The sequence below is a fragment of the Hibiscus syriacus genome, unplaced genomic scaffold (genome assembly GCF_006381635.1).
Source record: "Hibiscus syriacus cultivar Baekdansim isolate YM2019G1 unplaced genomic scaffold, ASM638163v2 tig00110890_pilon, whole genome shotgun sequence".
Lineage (NCBI taxonomy): Eukaryota > Viridiplantae > Streptophyta > Magnoliopsida > Malvales > Malvaceae > Hibiscus > Hibiscus syriacus.
The window spans coordinates 5,172,325-5,180,350 of NW_024062900.1; positions in this window are offsets into that span (position 1 = coordinate 5,172,325).

Below are 8,026 nucleotides of genomic sequence, written 5' to 3' on the forward strand. Positions count from 1 at the left end.
CATCTTGATAATTCTAGTTCCTAGTTATTATAACTAGTGGGTCAAAGTCCTTAATACCACCCCTTGAAGAAGCAATATAAAGTATGGGTCTTTGCTCTCTACATCATTTGTTCTTCTTTGAGACTTCTTCAAGATATTATCCTCACTACCATCCCTTTGTTTCATAGCCATAACCCATAACCATTTCAATCATCTTCTGCTTCCATCTCTCATTTAAACAGCCCACCTATTCACCCATACGTTTACCACCCTTAACCATCTCTTTTTGATCCATTCACTTGTGTAGGTTGTTTTGCTTCCTTCCTAGATCCACATTCAATTGTTAAGGTACAAGTGCCTTACATCAAGTGGCATCAAAAGCCTTACATCAGATACATACGAGAGAGTTTGAGTCCTTGTGCTGTTCCAGTGTTACTTGTGCCTAAAAAGGATGGTTCATGGAGAATGTGTGTAGACTGTCGTGCTATCAATCAAATTACCATCAAGTACCGACATCCTATACCAAGACTTGATGACATGTTAGAAGAATTAAGTGGAGCCACTATGTTTTCTAAAATTGACTTAAAGAGTGGATATCATCAAATCAAAATGAGAGAAGGAGATGAATGGAAGACCGCCTTCAAAACAAAGCAAGGATTGTATGTGTGGTCGGTAATGCCTTTCGGTTTAACCAATGATCCAAGCACCTTCATGAGGTTAATGATTCATATACCCCGACCATTCATCGGTAAGTTTTGTGTTGTTTATTTTGATGATATTCTGGTTTATAGTCATAACTAGGAATCTCATGTGCAACACTTGAGGTACGTTCTTGAAACCCTTCAAAAGGAAAAGCTTTATGCAAATATGAAGAAATGTGTCTTTTGCACTAACAGTTTAACATTCTTAGGCTTTATTGTAAGTTCACAGGGACTTGAAGTTGATCCTGAAAAGATCAAATCCATTCAAGAGTGGCCTACGCCTACTTCAATTAGTCAAGTACGAAGTTTTCATGGTCTTGCAAGTTTTTACAGAAGGTTTGTGCTTAATTTTAGTTCTATTGCCACCCCCTTAACTGGGATCATTAAAAAGAATTCTATTTTTTCATGGGGCAAAGAACAAGAAAATGCCTTTAACGAAATGAATGTTTAACCAAGGCATTTTTACTTGCACTACCTAACTTTGATAAGACTTTTGAGGTGGAGTATGATGCTTCTGGAATCGGAATTGGGGCTGTTTTGACTCAAGAAGGATAACCCATTGCATATTTTAGTGAAAAGTTGAATGGTGCCTTGCTAAACTATCCAACTTATGACAAAGAGATGTATTCTCTCATACGGGCACTTGAAGTTTGGCATCATTATCTTCTACCAAATTAATTCGTCATACACACCGACCATGAAGCCTTGAAGCATATCAAAGGTCAACACAAGTTAAATAAGTGACATGCCAAATGGGTGGAGTTTTTGGAGTCATTTCCTTACGTTATTCATTACAAGAAAGGTAAAGAAAACATTGTAGCCGATGTGCTCTCTCCAGAAGGTAAGTACTCCTTAATGCTCTTGATTCAAAGTTAATTGGTTTTTTATATATTAAGGATTGTTATGCTACTGACCATGACTTTGAAGAGAAGTATAAGTCTTGTGAGAAAGGTGCATATGAAAAATTTTATAGGCACGAGTGATATCTATTCAAAGAAGGTCATTTATGTATTCCTCAAGGGTCTCTTCGAGAAGTTCTTGTTCGAGAAGCACATGAAAGAGGTCTCATGGGTCATTTTGGAGTCAACAAAACATTGGAGATTTTGAAACAACACCTCTATTGGCCTAAAATGAAGAGAGACGTTGAAAGGGTATGTGAAAGATGTGTCACTTGCAAAAAGGCTAAATCAAAAGTTATGCCTCATGGACTTTACATGCCTTTACCTATTCCTCAAGTACCATGGGTTGATATATCAATAGACTTTGTGATGGGACTACCAAGGACAAAGAATGGACGAGACTCAATATTTGTTCTTTAGAGAAATTGTGAGATTACATGGCGTTCCAAGAACCATAGTCTCCGATAGAGATGTCAAATTTCTTAGCCATTTCTGGAGGACACTATGGAGTAAGATTGGAACAAAGTTGCTATTCTCCACAACATGCCACCCTCAAACGGATGGGCAAACCGAAGTGGTGAATCGAGTATTATCAACATTGTTGAGATCTATCATCAAAAAGAACATCAAAGCTTGGGAGGAATGCATACCACACGTTGAGTTTGCATACAATCAGGCAGTTCATTCAACAACTAAGAAGTCACCATTTGAGATAGTGTATGGATTTAACCCCTTAACACCTCTCGATCTTCTTTCTTTGCCTCAAGAACACATGATCAACAAAGATGGCAAGAACAAAGCTGAGTTCGTTAAAAAAACTTCATCAACAAGTTCGAGACAATATAGAAAAATGAACAAGGTAATATGAACAGAAAGCGAATAAGGGACGTAAGCAACTAAAATTGGAGGAAGGTGATTGGGTGTGGGTGCATTTCAGAAAATAACGTTTTTCTTCCCAAAGGAAATCCAAGTTGTTACCAAGAGGAGATGGACCATAGTCTCCGATAGAGATGTCAAATTTCTTAGCCATTTCTGGAGGACATTATGGAGTAAGATTGGAACAAAGTTGCTATTCTCCACAACATGCCACCCTCAAACGGATGGGCAAACCAAAGTGGTGAGTCGAGTATTATCAACATTGTTGAGATCTATCATCAAAAAGAACATCAAAGCTTGGGAGGAATGCTTACCACACATTGATTTTTTATACAATCGGGCAGTTCATTCAACAACCAAGAAGTCACCATTTGAGGTAGTGTATGGATTTAACCCCTTAACAACTCTAGATATTCTTCCTTTGCCTCAAGAACACATGATCAATAAAGATGGCAAGAACAAAGCTGAGTTCATTAAGAAACTTCACCAACAAGTTCGAGACAATATAGAAAAACGAACAAGGCAATATGAACAACAAGCGAATAAGGGACGCAAGAAACTAAAATTGGAGGAAGGTGATTGGGTGTGGGTGTATTTTAGAAAAGAACATTTTCCTTCCCAAAGGAAATCCAAGTTGTTACCAAGAGGAGATGAACTATTCCAAATCATCAAAAATATCAATGATAATGCCTACAAATTGGATTTACCTTGTGAATACATTATAAGTGCAACTTTTAATATTTCATATCTCTCTCTATTTGAAGACAATGACGATTTGAGGACAAATCACTCAAAAGAAGGGGAGGATGATGTGAACACAACAACACAAATGGATCCTGAAGTCATGCCTCAAGGACCTATAACTCGTGCAAAGGCTAAACAATTAAGGGAAGTACTTTCTCATAAGTTCCTTAATGTTTTTAAATCTTTTAATGAGAAAGAACCCTTAGATAATAGTTTGTTTAATATATTACATATTGAATATTAGATAACCTATAGTTCACATTCTTATATTATACATTATATAAGTTCATTTACTTAGTTTATTTCTTTATGTTATGCATGTAGGAACATTCGACCAACACTTGGGAGCTACATTGGAGTTAAATGGAGCATGCAAAAGCAAGTTGGTGAAAAGTTGTTTTGAGGCCGTGAGCTCATAGCTGGATTGAGCTGAAGATTTGAGCTACAAGATGACCTCATTTCAGTTGGGGAACTGCACCATCATCATCACCACTTAGGACACTTCAAATATGTCCTAAGTCAAAATTTGTGAAATCGTACCTTTTCGCAAATAGTTGCCAACTCAAGAGGTACCTTTTCACAAGGAGCTGCCATAATGTTCACCATACTACAAGTCACCTATGGCCAGCTCACATTTAACTCATTCACACCATAAGTAGCTCAAATATGAAGGGACACCTCTCTCAAACATTGTGACCTTTCATGAATGATGTTATCCATGAAGATGCCTTTACATCCAAGAGCATACCGATGAAGGCATTGTAATCATTGGAGGCTTAAATCACCATGGGACATGATATAAAGCTTCATATATATTCGGCCACATCACATGCTATGCACATGAGAGCATTTGACGCCAACATGAGGAGATACAAACCCATTCGGCCAAAGAGAAGAAAAATGACGCCAAGTTGAACAAGCATCACCATTCGGCCAAGGGAGATGCCTTACCATCCTTAGCCGAATCATCAAGTCCCTTTATGAAGGGTTAGCCGAACCATCACAAGCCCAAATGACTTAATCATTCATTTTAAGCATTATATACTTTAATCAAAAGCCATGTATCAACCAAACAACCATGTAACCATTCGGCCAAGCCCTCTCATTTCCTATAAATAGAGTGGCTTGCCATCATTTATACTCATCTCATCTCTTATATAAAATATACTCTTGTGAGTTATTTCTCTTCAAAGTTCTTGTGAACTTTATCAATTAAACAAGTATAGTTCCTATACTTGTGGCGTCATTCCTTCCATTTTGATTCTAAAATTCCGAGATTGATATCTAGTGGGTTGAAGACACTATCACCACCCCTCAAGCAAGTTTGTGAAGACCGGGATTGTGCTTCATAGCATAATTTCCTCTTTGGCGTGATTGAGATACAACATCACCACCATTTCCATTTCATCATCAACACCATCCATCTCTTCCATCAATTCTGCAGCCATCTCTATCCTTTCTTTATTTCATTTCATTCTTATTCTTTCATTTCATTACTTATATTATTATTCCCTTTATTAAGTCCATTATTAATCATATTTTCTTATCTTATTTTGCAGCCCAAACTTATAAATTCAAGGACATCAGTACTTATAAATCCTAGATCGGGACACAATAAGGTTATCTACTCTTTTCATCAAAGCGTGTAGATTCACCTTACATCATCATGGCAGTATGTATTAAATCATTTATTAGCTCATGTCATGTTATTCTAGCTCATGATATGTTTACATTAGCTCCCTAGCTTTAAATCCATGTTTCTTTAGCTCATTTGCATGTATGCATCTTTTTTCTAGCTCATACATGTTTTCTTAAGCTCATGAACATCCTATGCCTTCTATCTAGCTTATATACATGTTATCTTAGCTTCTAGATGATCATTCATAGCTCATATCATTCAAACACCTCACGGCAGCATACATTTTACCTTACATTAGCTCACATGTTGCTTACTTGATTTGTTTGTTGATTCATATAGGTGAAACACAAAGCAAGGCATATTATGGTAGCTCATTTTATCATTTGAGGAGCTTCAACTTAGCTAGAGGAGCAAGCATGTAGCTGAACTTAACTGGAGGAGAGCTTTGGACCAAATTACTAAAAAGTGGACTAAAGGTAGCTGGAAGTAGCTGGGAGAGTAGTTGAGGAGCTGTGAAGACCAAAGCTAACTAGCTTGAGTTCATCAAGATATAACTCACCTAGTTAGCTACCAAGACACTCACCTAGCTTACCTTGAAGCTAGTTCATCTCTAGGCTGTCCATGGACTTCAAGACATCTTCCTATTGTTGCACCCTCACCAAAGCATTGCAAGAAGACCCATGTGCATTCATGTAGGCTGCCATGTGCATCATTCAAGCATGTGCACTCCATGTGACATTAAATAGGCGCCAAAACACCATGGGATGCTTCCTATTCGGCCAAAAATTCCTTCCTCTCCATTTTGGCACCCAAATGACTTCCAAAAGCATTCAAATCATCCTTAGGGCCAAACCATCACATAACCATTCGGCCAAGAGCATGTTTCTTCATTTAAATCACGTATTTTATCAAAATTCATGTATTTTCAAAGGGGTTTCAACCTTGGCCAAACCATCATATACCTATTCGGCCTAAACCCTTTGAAAACTATAAATAGGCTTTGACATTTCATTTGTACTCATCTCATATCTTATATAAAGTATACTCTTGTGAGTTATTTCTCTTCAAAGTTCTTTGTGAACTTTATCGATTAAACAAGTATAGTTCCTATACTTGTGGCGTCATTCCTTCCATCTTGATTTCTAAATTCCTAGATTGATATCTAGTGGGTTGAAGACACTATCACCACCCCTCAAGCAAGTTTGTGAAGACCGGGATTGTGCTTCATAGAATAATTTCCTCTTTAACGTGTTTGAGATACAACATCACCACCATTTCCATTTCATCATCAACATCATCCATCTCTTTCATCAATTTCACAACCATATCTATCCTTTTTTTATTACATTTCATTCTTATTCTTTCATTTCATTACTTATATTATTATTCCCTTTATTAAGTCCATCATTAATCATATGTCCTTTCTTATTTTATGCAACCCAAGCTTATAAATTCAAGGACATCAGTACTTGTCAATCCTAGATCGGGACACAATAAGGCTATCTACTCTCTTCCATCAATGCGTGTAGATCACCTTACATCAATCCTCATCCCTACAAACTTCAGTGGCTCAATGATGTGAGGGAAGCCAAGGTAACCAAACAAGTTATTGTCCCTTTCTCAATTAGAAGATACAATGATGAAGTTCTTTATGACGTGATGCCCATGAGTGCAAGCCACATTATATTAGGACGTCCTTGGCAATTTGATAAGAAGGCTACTCATGATGGATTTTCCAACATCAAGGAAAGAAAATCATATTGGTGCATCTTCTTCCAAGTCAAGTCCATGAATGTCAAGTGACCCTTAAGTCACGCATAGAAGAATGGGAGAAAATGAAGGCCATAAAAAGAATCTTTGAAGAAGAACGTTTTGAGAAGACAAGAAGAACTGGAAATGAAATTGTTGAAGTTGAAAATGATGTTTTGTAAGTAGTGGAGCAAATTGAAAATGGCATATTTGAAAATGATGAGTGTAGAGAAGAGAAGCAGAGTGAAGGAAAATTTTTACCAAACAAATCTTCTTCTACTATTTCTTTTTCCTTGTAGGATATTCAAAGAGACATATCTTTTCAAAATGGAGATTCAAGAAACATGTCTTTTGAAGAATTAATAGACGTAACTTTTAGTGATCCACAAGACATGTCCTTTGACATTTCAAATGATGGACCCTCTTGAAATTTAAAATAATGTGCCAATTGAAGTACCAAAAGTTTAGATCATTCAGGCTCCAAGTACATTGCATTTATTGAAGGGAATTCAGCAACGAATGGAGTTTTCAATCATTAAACAACCAATGCCGATTAAACATCAACCATGGTTTGCTATTTCCATTCATCTTGTTAATAGTTTTTCATTTACTAACTTTGATTTATTTTACAACAACTTGTTTCATTCTTATGGTGAAGAAATCATACCAACCTTCAAGGCAATCATTTGGAGTGGCACAATGGTGAAAGGACATGATGATTTAAATTATCCCTAAGGAGTCATTCAAAGAACACTTATCTTCACCAAGCGATATGATGACTCCAACCAGGAGATAAACCTTTTCACCAATAAGCATGGTGAATTAAAAGGAGGAAATGAAGATATAGAGGTCCTTTCCAAGCATTATGATGATTCAAAGAATAAAGAAAAAGGATCAAGTTAGTTCGTGAAGGGATTTGTCTCTCCTGTTCAAAGGACATGTGATGGTTCCAAAACATTGTGTCCTCCCATCAAAGGACATGAAGTTACCATATTTGAAGCCAAGAGGTTGAGCATTTCGTGTGATTCATCTATTGGAGGAAAACATAAGGATTCAATCCTTCCTACATCAAGAAGGTCTTCAATGAGAAACTACTTCGATTTGAGGACAGATCGAATAAAACAAGGGGAGGATGATACGATCCAAACTAGCTCCAACTTTTTCCATGACTTGAACACACCATGGATGTTATTCAAAGATGATTGTAAGGGAGTTCTTTCTTATCTTATCTTATCTTATATCATTTATACATTCTATTCTATCATAATCATGCATTCACATGTTAATGTAAATTATCATATCATTCATACCATCCTATGTTTAGTTCATTATGTCTTTCATATCATTCAAATATATGCTATGATTACATATCATTTCTTAGGACATTATTATTATATGTTTCCATTTATCATTTATTATGAATACCATGTTATATGATA